Consider the following 15928-nt stretch of genomic DNA (forward strand, 5'->3'; position numbering starts at 1 on the left):
TATGGGAAGCCTTAGCAAATCCTTAACTCTCTTTCTCTCTCTCCCTCTCTTTCCCTGTCTCTCTCTCTCTCTCCCTTCTCTGTACCCCAGTCTCCCCTGCCCCCAGCCATGTCTCCATTTCTGAAATGGACCAACAGTCCCCAAACCCCTTCTAGTTTGTAGGCACCTGAGGAATATTCTGCCTTACTTGGAGTATGACAAGAGAAAGGGTCTAGAGTTTTTCACTCATTCAGTCGTATTTATCGAGCGCTTATTGTGTGAAGAGCATTGAACTAAGCGTTTGGGAGAGTACAATATAACAGTAAACAGGCACATTCCCTGCCCACAATGAGCTTTTCTTACATTGTCTTTCTTTGGGAATAAAGATTGGAGTGGGAAGGTGGGGGCAGTTCCAGGAATTTGAGAAAAGGCTGAGGCAGGAAGGGGAGGAGCAAGAATAGAAAGCTACAAGGAGGCCTATGCAACTGGAATGGAGAGTGTGGACTATCTAGACACTCTTTAGAAGAATAAATCATACATGAAGAATTTCCTGGTGGTGAGAATGAATTTAGGATTGAGTCATCAAGGGAAATTGTGAAAATTCCTGTAATAGAAGAAGAGATAGGTTTTGTTGGAAGGGACTGGAGCCGGTCAGGCCTGTTCTTAGCCCAGGATGCTGTGATCCTGGGACAGGAAGAAGGAAGGGGAAGTGCCTGACCCTCATCCTGTCACGGGAAGGTGGACGGAAGGAAGCGGGGCTCACTGTGCATAATTGCATCCTTTGGACCTCGTGTCAAAGTCCCGTCGTATCCTTCAGCAAATGATCAGGATTGTCCAAGTCTCAGAGCTTGATTTCTGTGGAAACCGGAGGTCTGGACAAACGCCCCACAGTCATTTCATCTCAATTAGGTTTTAGACATCGGCCTGTCAGGATTATGGATCGATTAGAGAGGGATGCCTTTAACTGTAATGCCTTTCATTGAATCCTAGAGCTGGAAGAGATCGAGGAGGGTGATCTGTCTCCTGATTCCTGTCTCTAGGCAGGTGAATGTCCTCCCCTTCGGGACGGGTGTTTGTCTTTTACTCAAGCTGGAGACAGTTTTCTATTATTCTGGACTGGCACACTCCTCAGTCACCTGTTAAAATTTCAAGTTTCAAATCCCAAAGAATTACAAATGATGGCTCTGAGGTTGTGATTTCAATCGGATGATTGATGCGCAACTGGGGAAAGGCTGAAAAAAAAAATGTGGTCCAAAAAGCTGCCTGCAGTAATATGCCCCACCTGGCCTTTTCTTTTTTTTTTTTTCTTTTTTTTTATTTTACTAGAAGTTAGTCCTTGAAACTTTTCATCCTCTAGGTACAGTCAATCTCTGGGTTTGTGTAAGTCCTTGAGTTCAGAACCTATGTCTTATCCTTCCTTTATAACATCTCAGAATATCTCATTCAGAATTCATTCAATTGAATTTATTGAGTGCTTGCTGTAAGCAGAGCACTGTACTGAGCACTTGGAAAGTACAATTCGGCAACAGAGACGATCCCTACCCAACAATGGGTTCACAGTCTAGAAGGGGGAATGCTCCGCAACTGGGTGCTTAATCCATCAGTGGTATTTATTGAGGGCTGATTTCATTCATTCAGTCGTGTTTATTGAGCGTTTACTGTGTGCAGAGCACTGTACTTCATTCGTTCATTCATTCAATCGTATTTATTGAGCACTTACTGTGTGCAGAGCACTGTACTAAGCACTTGGAAAGTACAAGTTGGCAACATGTAGAGATGGTCCCTACCCAACAACGGGCTCACAGTCTAGAAGGGGGAGACAGACAACAAAACAAAACATGTGGACAGGTGTCAAGTCTTCAGAACAAATAGAATTAAAGCTAAAAGCACATCATTAACAAAACAAATAGAATAGTAAATATGTACAAGTAAAATAAATCGAGTAATAAATCTGTACAAACATATATACAGGTGCTGTGGGGAGGGGAAGGAGGCAGGGCAGGGGGGATGGGGAGGAAGAGAGGAAAAAGGGGGCTCAGTCTTGGGTGTGCAGAGTGCACTTGTGTGCAGAGCACTGGACTAAATGCATGGGAGAGTACAACAAAGTCGGTAGGTGCATTTACAACCCTCAAGGAGCTTTCAGTCAAGAAGGGGAGGCAGAAATTAAAATAAATTACGGATATGTGCACAGACAACTTCTCTGTGCCTCAATTTTATCATCTATAAAAGGGAAATAAAATACCTACCCATTTCACTCCCTCAGACTGTGGGATGGGGGCTGTGCCCCATCTAATTTATTTATTTATTTTACTTGTACATATCTATCCTATTTATTTTATTTTGTTCATATGTTTGGTTTTGTTCTCTGTCTCCCCCTTTTAGACTGTGAGCCCACTGTTGGGTAGGGACTGTCTCTATATGTTGCCAATTTGTACTTCCCAAGTGCTTAGTACAGTGCTCTGCACATAGTAAGCACTCAATAAATACAATTCATGATGATGATGATGATGATCTAATTATCTAGTATCTGTCCCAGTGTGGGGCTATTATTATTTTTAAATTATTATTATCATTATTATTAATACCAGAAGTACAGAATTGCCCTAAAGAGGAGTGAAACCCAGGGAGAGTGTGGCTGCATCTCTATTGAGAAGTAGTTAGAGAGAAGCAGCATGGCTCAGTGGAAAAAGCCCGGGCTGTCGAGTCAGAGGTCATGGGTTCAAATCCTGGCTCCGCCACATCATTCATTCATTCATTCAATTGTATTTATTGAGTGCTTACTGTGTGCAGAGCACTGTACTAAGTGCTTGGGAAGTACAAGTTGGCAACATATAGAGACGGTCCCTACCCAACAGCAGGCTCACAGTATAGCCACTTGTCAGCTGTGTGACTTTGGGCAAGTCACTTAACTTCTCTGGGCCTCAGTTACCTCATCTGGAAAATGGGGATGAAGATCATGAAGATCAAGATCGGGGACAACCCGATCACCTTGTAACCTCCCCAGCACTTCGAACAGTGCTTGGCACATAGTAAGCACTTAATAAATGCCGTCATTATTCCTTCTAGACTGTGAGCCCGTTGTTGGGTAGGGACCACCTCTATATGTTGCCAACTTGTACTTCCCAAGCGCTTAGTGCAGTGTTCTGCACACAGTAATCGCTCAATAAATACGATTGAATGAATAGTGAGAAAAAGCCCCTAGGAAACATGCACTAGTTTTTCTTCCACTCAGAAAGTTGATATTGTAACACCGGAGAAGCAGCTTGGCTCAGTGGAAAGAGTCCGGGCTTTGGAGTCAGAGGTCAGGGGTTCAAATTCCAACTCCACCAACTGTCAGCTGTGTGACTTTAGGCACGTCACTTCACTTCTCTGGGCCTCAGTTACCTCATCTGTAAAATGGGGATGAAGACTGTGAGCCCCCCGTGGGACAACCTGAACACCTTGTAACCTCCCCAGCATTTAGAACAGTGCTTTGCATGTAGTAAGTGCTTAATAAATGCCATTATTATTATTATTATAATCATTATTATATTCTCAATTACCGTTTGTACTTGTAATTTAGCTTTTGTTTTGTTTTGCAAGTAATGGAGAAGATGGTTCAAGGATGTCTGCACAGAGTGCTCTTGAGCATTCCAGACAGGTAGCAATGCCAGGCATGCCTCATCATTACAGCGTGTTAGGTTTCAAACTGCCTAATGTCCTCAAAGTCCCTAAACCAGCCTTTGTTCTTGAGGGTTTACGGATCCATCTGTGTGAACTTGAGCCCACAGTACTGGAATTCCCCTTCTCTTCCTATATGCCAAAATTCACTGGTTGCATCCTTTAGGGCCAAAGCTCGCATTTACTTTTCTTATTCATTTTCCGTTGGCACTTTCGAATGTTGGAATTTTGGGGGGTTTCACATGCTGAAGATCCAAAGGGTTTTTTTTAGCAGCTTTTTTTTTTTAAATGGTATTTGTTAAGCCTTTACTATGTGCCAGGCATTGTATGTACTAAGCACTGGTGTAGATACAAGCTAAGCTAGTTGGACACAATCCACATCCCCACTTGGGGCTCACAGTCTTAATCCTCATTCTACAGATGAGGCAACTGAGGCCCAGAGAAGTGAAGTGGCTCAATGGAAAGAGCCTGGGCTTTGGAGTCAGAGGTCATGGGTTCTAATCCCGGCTCTGCCATCTGTCAGCTGTGTGACTCTTCTAGACTGTGAGCCCACTGTTGGGTAGGGACTGTCTCTATATGTTGCCAACTTGTTCTTTCCAAGTGCTTAGTACAGTGCTCTGCACACAGTAAGCACTCAATAAATACGACTGATTGATTGATTCTCTGTGCCTCAGTTCCCTTGTCTGTAAAATGGGGATGAAGACTGTGAGCCCCCCGTGGGACAACCTGATCCCCTTGTAACCTCCCCAGCGCTTAGAACAGTGCTTTGCACATAGTAAACGCTTAAGAAATACCATAAAAATAAAAGTGACTTGCCGAAGGTCACACAGCAGACAAGTGGTGGAATCGAGATTAGAACCTACTACTTTGTACTTCTTTCCACTAGGCTATGTTGCTTCTCAGCTGTTGAAAAGAAGGATCAATATAATGATGGTATTTGTTAAGTGCATACTATGTGCCGAGCACTGTTCTAAGCACTGAAAAATAAAACTGTAGCAAACCTAGATCTCTATAAGATGTATGGATTTTCTAAAGTTTCTTCGGCAAGTGGGTTCAGTACATTTATTTATTTATTTTTTATCCTGTGTCACTGATACCCAGGTAATCTCTCTTTGGCTAATTTTCCTTTACTATTTCCGAACATAAGTTTAGAGTTGCTTCGCTGTTTCCAAACATAACTCTAAATGGGGATTTTTCAGAAGGTCAGAGCCCTAAATGTATTTTGATGAGGCATCCAGTTTCTGCTAGACTGATTTGGGTTCAGACTTCTCCTCACCTGGACAAATGAGGGCCTACTTCTCATCTCCAAGGGGCAGTTCTGCTCCCAGCTCATCAAGATCTGTGGCCTGAAGATGGAATGTAACATAGAGTCATTCCAATTTTTTAATCAAATTCACTTTTGAAATACGAGTGCATGATTTAATAGTCTCTTCTGGATCTAAGGAGCCCAATAAAAGACTCTCAGATCCAGAGGATGGAAAAATCAACCCCCAAGTCCTAAAGAGCCCAGGCTTGGGAGTCAGAGGTCATGGGTTCTAATCCCGGCTCCACCACTTGTCAGCTGTGTGACTTTGGGCAAGTCACTTTACTTCTCTGGGCCTCAGTTACCTCATCTGTCAAACTGTGAGCCCCCCGTGGGACAACCTGATCACCTCCCCAGCGCTTAGAACATTGCTTTGCACATAGTAAGCGCTTAACAAATGCCATTATTAGTATTATTCTCTGAGCCTCAGTTACCTCATCTGGAAAATGGGGATGAAGACTGTGAGCCCCACGTGGGACAACCTGATTACCTTGTATCCCCCCAATGCTTAGAACAGTGCTTGGCACATAGTAAGCGCTTAACAAATGCCATCATTATTATTATTATTACCCCTTGAACTGAACTGTTAGGATATTAAAGACTGACAACTTTGGAAACCAGCAGTCACTGGGGTAGATAGTAAATCAATTAATGGTATTTGTTGAGTGTTTGCCGTGTGTAGGGCACTGTATTAAGCACTTGGGAGGGTACAATATAACAGTCGGTAAACACAGTAAATCCACTCTGGATACTCTTTTTGTAACTGGGTTGAATGCCATTAAAAAAAACGACAACCCTCCTCTCTTTTACTCTCTCTGTAACCACCCCAGTCTTCCTAACCTCTAAAGACACAAAGGTTTCCACAAAATGTCAGTATCAGAGATGCTTCTCTGTCCCTTACTAGTTCAATTAAAGTAATGGGCAAAGTAGTAAATTATGACATTGTTTATTCCTTTTTTATGGTATGTGTAAAGCACTTATTATGTGACAGGCACTGTACTAAGCGCTGGGACAGACACAAGAAAATTGAGTTTGACACAGTCCGTGTCCCACATAGGGATCACAGTCTCGATCCCCGTTTTACAGATGAGTGAAGCAGCGGGGCTCAGTGGAAAGCGCCCGGGATTTGGAGTCAGAGGTCATGGGTTCAAATCCCAGCTCCGCCAACTGTCAGCTGTGTGACTTTGGGCAAATCACTTAACTTCTCTGTGCCTCAGTTCCCTCATCTGTAAAATGGGGATCATCATCATCATCATCAATTGTATTTATTGAGCGCTTACTGTGTGCAGAGCACTGTACTAAGCGCTTGGGAAGTACAAGCTGGCAACATATAGAGACAGTCCCTACCCAACAGTGGGCTCACAGTCTAAAAGGGGGAGACAGAGAACAAAACCAAACATACTAACAAAATAAAATAAATAGAATAGATATGTACAAGTAAAATAAATAAATAGAGTAATAAATATGTACAAACATATATACATATATATACAGGGGATTAAAACTGTGAGCCCCCCGTGGGACCACCTGATCACCTTGTAACCTCCCCAGCGCTTAAAACAGTGCTTTACACATAGTAAGCGCTTAACAAATACCAAAATTATTGTTATTATGAGTAACTGAGGCACAGAGAAATTAAGTGATTTGCCCAAGGTCACAGATCAGACAAGCGGCAGAGCCAGGATTAGAATCCAGGTCCTCTGGGTCCCAGGCCCATGCTCTTTCCACTAGGCCACACTGTTCCTCTTGGTGTTGAGGATCATCTTAGAAGGGCTTGGTTCTGGAGGCAGGAAAAATGATGACTAGGAGGAAACTGCAATAACCCAGGCACCAAAGCCTGGCCAACATCTGAACAAATAATCTGCTGCAGCAATGAGTAGAAAGGGCAGATTCATTCATTCATTCAATCAATCATATTTATTGAGCGCTTACTGTGTGCAGAGCACTGTACTAAGCGCTTGGGAAGTACAAGTTGGCAACATGTAGAGACGGTCCCTACCCAACAGTGGGCTCACAGTCACAGTCTAGATTCAGTTTCTGTAGGCTGTCAGCTCCTCGTGGGCAGGAAATATCTCTTCCAACTCCATTGTTTTGTTCTCTCCCAAGTGCTTAGGACAGTGGTCTGCACATGGTAAGTTCATAAAGAATACCATTGATTGATTGATTCAGGCCTTTGTTGTTGGGACTTTTTCTATTTTGTTTTGCCCTATTTTGTTGCACCGATCTGAGCAAAGTCATTAATGGTTGGGTATGTCTGCTAGGTATATCCAAGTTGACGAGTTCCCTGGAGAATGAGTTGTTGAGGGGGTTGATAGGGAGAGATGGTGTTGATTGGGAGGGTGGAAGACACTCTGATGGATGCAGGAGCATTGACCTTACTAGGGCATTTGGCACCAACACCAATTTGGAAATCGCTAAGTTAATTAGACCATCCTGGGAAATTCACCAAGAACCTCAGGCTTATGAGCGATTCCTGGTTGAAGGTATCCAGGTGTCTTCTCTGAACCAGCCGATGGCAAATCAATTACATTTACTGAGCACTTACGGCGTGCAGAGCACTGTACCAACTTGTACTTCCCAAGCGCTTAGTACAGTGCTCTGCACACAGTAAACACTCAATAAATACGATTGATGATGTTGATGATGTACCAGGAGCTTGGGAGAGTGTGATATAACAGAGTCGGTAGAGACAGAAAATCCACTCTGGGTACTTAGTCGAGCTTCTGTAACTGTGTCAGTGGCCATAAATTGATATAGAGACAAACTTTTCTCTATCATGTGGTCAGTTTCAGCCTGAAAGCTAACTTGCCTTATGGGGGACCCCACATTTTCTCTCCAGTCTTGCCAGGTCCAACCCAGTGGTAAAATAGTTGTGGGATCTCAAGGTGTCTGTGTTAGGGAGGAAGTGTTCCATTGCCAAGTGAACAATCCAGGCCTTTAGAAGGGGGATTGAAGAGAAAGATGGGAGTTGTTTCTCTCTGCCTAAGCAACGGAGTGAAGATAATAAGGAATAAATGCATAAAAATATAAAGAGAACAAAAAGTGAATCAGACGGAAAAGGGGTAACAGTGACAAATGCATTGGGGATGAAATGATTACACTACAAATAAAAAAGAATAAAAGAGTCCAGTGTAAACTATAAGAGAAGAAGAAATCGAGTAGGTCACAGTGACCCAGTGTGGAGACAACAGAATAAGGTGCAAGTCAAACAGAGCAAAACTAAATGTAAAACCTCACATAATTCCGAACATAATACACCCAAGAGATGAGGAAAATAGCCAAAATCCAAAGGGCAACCATTCCAAGATATGAATGTGTGCCTGCCCCAACTTTCTGTCCTCCAAAGTATTTGGGGAAGTCGGGGGAGGTCTATCCACGACAGCCCTTTACTGTTACGAAAGTTAGGGAGTCAGTCACTTTGCTTCCTGGGAAATAGATTTTCTTCCTCCCTTCTGGTCAAGTCCCTTGCCAGCTTTTAAGAGGACCTCTTGAAAGGGTGTTTTGAAACCACCCAGCTCTGACCACAGGCTGACCTAAAAACAGAGTTGAAACACTCCCCGCCTTATGATCTAAGTGGCTATAAGCCAGTGCCCATCCACTTGGTGTGCATGTGGAACTGGTAGTTTATCGCAATTGATCCACCCAAATCAATCGATCAGTGACATTTATTGAGCGCTCACTGTGTGCGGAGCACTGTTCTAATGGCTCGGGAAAGGACAGCACAACAGATTTAGAAGACACCTTCCCTCCCCAGAAGAAGCTCATAGTCTAGAGGGGGAAACTGACATTAATATAAATAAGTAAACTGGGAATAAGGACATAAATCCTGTGAGGCTGTGGATGGGGTAAATACCAAATGCCTTAAAAGGTTAAGATCCAAGTGCACTGCTTATGGGGAAGGTTTCTTGGATAAGATGGGATTTTAATAAGGCTTTGAAGGTGGGGAGAGTGGTGGTCTGTCGTACAAGAAGCGGGGAGGAAGTTCCAGATCAGAGGGAGGACATGGCGGCGAGATAGAAGAGATGAAGACAAAGTGAACAAAATGGTGTTGGAGGAGCAAAGTGTGTGGGCTGGGCTGTAATAGGAAATCAGCAAGGTAAGAAAGGAGGAGAGTGGATTGAGTGCCTTAAAGCCAGAGTAAGGAGTTTCTGTTTGATGTAGAGATGGATGGGTAACCACTGGAGGTTCTTGAGGAGTACAGTACGGTAGATTTGATAGACACAGTTCCTGCCTGCTAGAAATTCACAGTCTCGTGGGGCAGACAGATATTAAAATATCTGTTCTCTCTTCTACTTAGACTGGGACCCCCATATGGGACGTGGACTATCCCCGATCTGATTTACTTGTATCTACCCCAGGATTTAGAAAAGTGCTTGACAGTAAACTCTTAACACCTACCGGAAAAAAATTACAGAGAGGGGAAATGGCAGAGTATAAGGATATGTACTTCAGCACTGTGGGGCTTGTGTGAGGTGAGTATCAAAGTACTTCATGGTAATGGCAAGGGGGTTGATGAGAAATATCACCCATTAACAGAGCAAGATTGTATCCTGGAGGCATGGTGTGTGATCGAGGCAGGGTGTATTAGTCACACCTTCAGACTATAACAAAGGAACCCTGTATAGATTCTAAAGGTTTTGGACAAACCAGAAGACACTGACCGTAATGTGAGAAGGAAACTCAGTAGGTGAAGAATAGCCAGTATATTCTTATTGTTGTCTTATGATGTCGTCATGTCCGACCCATAGCGATGACACGGACACATCATTCCCGGAACGCCCCACTTCCATCTGCAAACGTTCTCGTAGTATATCCCTAGAGTTTTCTTGGTAAAACTACGGAAGGGGTTTATCAGTGCCTCCTTCCACACAGTAAACAAGTCTCTGCCCTCGACTCTCTCCCATATTGCTGCTACCTACCCATCACAGGTGAGTTTTGACTTGTAGCTGATTGCCTTCCACTCGGTAGCCACTGCCCAAGCTAGGAATGGAATGGTTAGACCTCCGCTTGACTCTCCCTCCAGTAGTCGAGACTGGTATTCCTCTATTTATTAATTTATTTTACTTGGACATATCTATTCTACTTATTTTATTTTGTTAATATGTTTTGTTCTCTGTCTCCCCCTTCTAGACTGTGAGCCCACTTTTGGGTAGGGACCGTCTCTATATGTTGCCAACTTGTACTTCCCAAGCGCTTAGTACAGTGCTCTGCACACAGTAAGCGCTCAATAAATAGGATTGATTGATTGATTGATTCGTAGAGGACTGGAAACTCTCCAGGCCCGACCGAAAGGGTAGCCAGTATAAAGAAGACTAAAAAAAGAAGTGGTAGTGTGGTCTTGTGGGAAGAACACAGCCCGGGAGTTAGAGGACCTGAATTCTAATCCCTGCTCTGCCACCTTCTTGCTCTGTGTCCTTAGGCAAGTTACTTAACTCCTCTGTGCCTCAGTTTCCTCATCTGCTAAGTGAGGATTCAATATCTGTTCTCCCTCCTCCTTAGACCAGGCACTCCGAGTGTCCAATATATATATATATATATATATATATATATATATATATATATATATATATATATATATATATATATATATATATATACACACATACATGTATATATGTATGTATATATATATATACCCCAGCACTTGGCACATATAGAAATCGCTTAACAAATTCCTCAGTTAGTCTTCATTACTTTAAAATTAACAATTTGGGGTAAGCTCCTTGACGGTGCCCCTCTCAGGATCGCACCTGGAGAATTTCCAGTACTCTACCAGTCTCGGCTACAGGAGGGAGAGCCAAGCAGAGGCTTATCCATTCCGTTCCTACCTCGGGCAGTGGCTAGCAAGTGGAAGGCAATCTGCTACAAGTCAAAACTCACCTTTGCTGGGCAGCAGCGGCGTGGAAGACTGTCAAGACTCAAGTTTACTGCGCAGAAGAAGACAATGGTAAACCACTTCTGGATTTTTACCCAGAGACAGAAGAAGAAGAAGAAGAAGACAATGGTAAACCACTTCTGGATTTTTACCCAGAGACTCTCTGGATCCACTACCAGAACAATTGCCGATGGCGAGTGGGTCATTCTGGAAGAGATGTGTCCGTGGAGTTGCCATGGGTCAGAGACGACTTGCCAGCATAAGACAAAACCTTGAGAGTGGGGACCATGTCAACCTGTGATATTGTACACTCCCAAGCACTTAGTCAAGTGTTCTGCACACAGTAAGCACTCAATAAATACCATTGATTGATTGATTGATTGATGGGTTCTGGCACGTAATTTGCCATTGAATTGCAATTTTTAGAGGGATATTTGTACATGAAATTTATCATGAAATTTCTATTAATCCACTTGTTGAACTATGACCTGAATGATCTATTCTGAATAACAAATTACTAAAAGGAATGCAGTTAAATATATTAGTGTCTATGCAGACGGGTTTTTCTGATCCACCTATCTTCTAAAGTGTGAGCCTGCTGTTGGGTAGGGACCGTCTCTATATGTTGCCAACTTGTACTTCCCAAGCGCTTGGTACAGTGCTCTGCACACAGTAAGCGCTCAATAAATACGATTGAATGAATATCCAACCAAGTTCTTAAAAGTCTCAACTCATCTGTTTGGAACCAAGCATTTGGGTGTAAAATATTTTAGCCATCTGCCCCAAACTCAACCTGCATATTGTTGTAAAATATTTCCCAATTTAAAATTCCCATATTTTTTGAAGTGGGCTATTTATTTTTTTCCCTCCAAAAAGCTTCTGCTGGAAGAACCAATTCAGTATTGAATATCTGCCAAACGGTAGATTTATTTGCCAAGCATTTTCATACTGTATTCCCACTGGAACTTTGTCTTTTTGAAAATTTATTGTTGTAATCCACTTTCCTTATCAGGCCTTTTGATTTGAGAGAAATAAGGCTTTCCTGCCAACATATTCTGTGGTGTTGAAAAAAAAATAACATTATTAGTAAAATTGTCTGCAATTTGGCTTTCATTTTCTATTTTGGGGCCAGAAAAGATCTGCAGTGAAATCTTCAAAGAGAATCCCTGTTGCTATGAATTTTAAGGAAAATGAATCTCATTTATCCATGTGTGTGACACATTTTCCATTCTTGTGAAGGTGAAAGGGGACTTTTTTTTTTTTTTTTTTACCAGAAATAGGAACTCCTCTTTAGCAGGGCTGTGTTGGTCGCACTTAGGATATTAACATACCATGAGGCAAGATAAAGGCAGCGTGTGGTCTCAGTCCAGGGCTTATCTGGGTAGAGTTTTGCCAGTGAAGCAACTTTCCCCAGAGTGGTATCAGCCTCTAGCAAAACAGTGATAATGTGAATGCCCTCCTCACAAAATGGTATCTCAACTCTTGATTTCACTACATGGCCTAGATTGAAACCCAGGAAAAGCCCAGGCTGAGAGGAAGGGAGCCCGCTAGCATTTCTTTAGCCCTTTTCGGAGCCCCGGGGAATTTAACTGCGGAGCCATCAGAGCGATTCCAAATATGAACAAAAGAGTTTATGGTGGGGGGAGAGAGGGAGGAGCGGAGCTTTGAGAAACTACCTAATAGTGCTTGAGGTTTGATAACGTTTTCTAATGTCACCCAGTTTCAAAACTGCATTTTGATTTTTGGTTGGGCCTAGCCAAAATTTGCTGATAAAAGGCACATTTCCCCCCCGCCTCTCCCGATCAGTTTTGAATTATTGACCAGCAAGGTGAGCATTAGCTTGCAGAGCATGCCTTTGGGGTCAGCAGTCATCGCTAATATAGATCAGCTCCTTGGTCTAGGGCAAGCAGTGTGGACATGTGGACAACTGTTTCTTCCACCTATGGCAGGGACAGGGAGCTCTCTCAGGATGTTGCAGGAACCAATTCGGTTCTGAAAACCGCTTGGAATGGAAAATGTGCTCTTTGGACAGTAGAGATATTCTTATTTTAGGAGAAGACACTCTTCTAGACTGCGAGCCTGTTGTTGGGTAGGGACCGTCTCTATATGTTGCCGACTTGTACTTTCCAAGCGTTTAATACAGTGCTCTGCACACAGTAAGCACTCAATAAATATAATTGAATGAAAGAATGAATCTCCTTAAAGCAGAAATAATAGCTGGAATATGTGCAGAAATTCAGGTACCTCGCCTGTAAAATGGGGATGAAGACTGGGATCCCCCTGTGGGCCAGGAACTGTGTCCAACCTGATTACCTCGTCTCTGCCTGCATTATTATTATTTAATAATGATAAATTAAAACTTTTGAATATGAGGCAGACTCTTGCATTTACGTACCCGCCACTAAATTGTAAACTCCTTGAGGGCAGTGCGTGTCTGCTATTCCATTCAATTAGTCAGGGGTATGTATTGAGCACTTACTCTGTGGCACTCAAGACTCTGAGCTCCTCCATTCATTCAGTCGTATTCATTGAGCGCTTACTGTGTGCAGAGCACTGTACTAAGCGCTTGGGAAGTACAAGTTGGGAACATATAGAGATGGTCCCTACCCAACAGCGGGCTCACAGTCTAGACTGTGTGCTCGTTATGGGCAGGGAACAGATCTGCTAGTTCTGTTGTATTGTTGTCTCCCAAGTGCTCTGTATGGTGATGATGAAGATTATCCTATTTGTTAAACTCGTACTATGTGCTAAGCACTGTTCTAAGCACTGGGGTAGATGCAAGATAATCACACTGGACACAGTCCCTGTCCCACATGGGGCTCCCAGTCTAAGTACTCGGCACATAGTAAGTGCTCAATAAATACTATTAATTGGAGAAGCAGCATGGCTTAGTGACAAGAGCCCGGGCTTGGGAGTGTGAGGACATGGGTTCTAATCCCGTCTCTGCCACTTGTCTATCTTGTGACCTTGGGCAAGCCGCTTCACTTCTCTGAGCCTCAGTTACCTCATCTGTAAATGGGGATGAAGACTGTGAGCCCCACGTGGGACACCTGATTACCTTGTATCTAGCCCAGTGCTTCGAACAGTGTTTGGCACATAGTAAGTGCTTAACAAATACCATACTTATCAATTATTATTATTATTGATTGATTGGCTGGTTGAGGGCACTGTCCTAGACACATGGGAAAGTACGATAAAGTGGTGAGTAGATCCCGTAGAGCATACAATCTAGCTGATTATGCTCCCCAAACACTCACTACAGTGCTCTGCCCACGGGAGATGCCCGATCAATAGTATTGCTTGATTAAGGGTTGAGGTGATAAACAGCAGTACATTGAGTTGGAAGTTGTTAAAATGAGGCCCAGTAATGAAATCAATCAGTCAATCAATGGTGTTTATCAATCAATCAATCAATCATATTTATTGAGCACTTACTGTGTGCAGAGCACTGTACTAAGCGCTTGGGAAGCACAAATTGGCAACATATAGAGACAGTCCCTACCCAACAGTGGGCTCACAGTCTAGAAGAGCAGGGATTCTGTGCAGAGCACTGTTCTAAGAACTTGGGAGCATACAATGTAACAGAGAAGCAGTGTGAGAAGCAGTGTGGCTCAGTGGAAAGAGCCCGGGCTTTGGAGTCAGAGGTCATGGGTTCAAATCCCGTCTCTGCCACTTGTCAGCCGTGTGACTTTGGGCAAGTCACTTAACTTCTCTGTGCCTTAGTTACCTCATCTGTAAAATGGTTATTAAGACTGTAAACCCCCCAGGGGACAACCTGATCACTTTGTAAGCTCCCCAGCACTTAGAACAGTGCTTTGCACATAGTAAGCACTTAATAAATGCCATCATCATTATTATTATTATTCTCTGGGCCTCAGTGACCTCATCTGTAAAATGGGGATTAAGACTGTGAGCCCCTCGTGGGACAACCTGATCACCTTGTAACCTCCCCAGTGCTTAGAACAGTGCTTTGCACATAGTAAATGCCTAATAAATGCCATTTAAAAAAAACAGAGCTGATAGACCCATTTCCTGCCCCTTAGAGCTTAGATAGGAGAAGACCTGAGCACAAAGGCAAGCATTTTCTTTGGGAGGCTGCCAGGCGGGTGTGATGGAAACAAAGGGGCAAGCTTCGGACTAAACCGAATGTCTGCAGAGCTGTAGGATTTCTCGTTCAGCCTCCTCAAAGCTCGTTGTGGGCAAGGAACGTGTTGACCAACTCTGTTACATTGTACTCTCCCAAGCGCTTAGTACAGTGCTCTGCACACAGTAAGGCCTCAATAAATACCATTGATTAAATGGTTGTTCTAAGGGCGGGGGTAGATACAAGTTTATTAGGTCGGACTGAGACCTTGTCCCCCAAGGGCTCACAATCCGAGTTTGAGGGAGGAGGATTTATTCCCCGTTTTACAGATGAGGAAACTGAGGCACAGAGAAGTTAAGTGGCTTGCTTAAGGTCACACAGCAGGGAAATGGAAAAGAAAAAATGAGAACCCTGATCCTCTGACTCTCAGACTCGTGTTCTTTCCACTAGATCAAGGCCCTACTGAGAGCTCACCTCCTCCAGAAGGACTTCCCAGACTGAGCCCCTTCCTTCCTCTTCCCCTCGTCCCCCTCTCCATCCCCCCATCTTACCTCCTTCCCTTCCCCACAGCACCTGTATATATGTATATATGTTTGTACATATTTATTACTCTATTTATTTATTTATTTATTTTACTTGTACGTATCTATTCTATTTATTTTATTTTGTTAGTATGTTTGGTTTTGTTCTCTGTCTCCCCCTTTTAGACTGTGAGCCCACTGTTGGGTAGGGACTGTCTCTATATGTTGCCAGCTTGTACTTCCCAAGCCCTTAGTACAGTGCTCTGCACACAGTAAGCGCTCAATAAATATGATTGATGATGATGATGATAGATCACGTGGCTTCTCATTCCAAAGCTCCCTCAGCCAGGTTTGGGACAGGACTGTGTCCAACTGATTAGCTTGGATCTACCCTAGATCTAGAGAAGCAGCATGGCTCAGTGGAAAGAGCCCAGGCTTTGGAGTCAGAAGTTAGGGGTTCAAATCCCGGCTCCACCAATTGTCAGCCGTGTGACTTTGGGCAAGTC

The 15928-nt window shown here is 43.4% G+C and overlaps 1 protein-coding gene and 1 non-coding gene across 2 annotated transcripts in view; both read left to right on the forward strand.

The window, feature by feature from the left end:
- Positions 1 to 15928, forward strand: part of MCPH1 (microcephalin 1) — a gene marked incomplete at its 5' end in the record, with an annotated part of 367307 nt that overhangs the window by 287648 nt on the left and 63731 nt on the right. The window lies entirely within an intron of this gene.
- Positions 10675 to 10812, forward strand: LOC119920488. Its single transcript, XR_005448230.1, has one exon. It is a non-coding gene; the product is annotated as a small nucleolar RNA SNORA7 (small nucleolar RNA).

This window comes from Tachyglossus aculeatus, chromosome X1, assembly GCF_015852505.1.
Source record: "Tachyglossus aculeatus isolate mTacAcu1 chromosome X1, mTacAcu1.pri, whole genome shotgun sequence".
NCBI classification, from domain to species: Eukaryota; Metazoa; Chordata; class Mammalia; order Monotremata; family Tachyglossidae; genus Tachyglossus; species Tachyglossus aculeatus.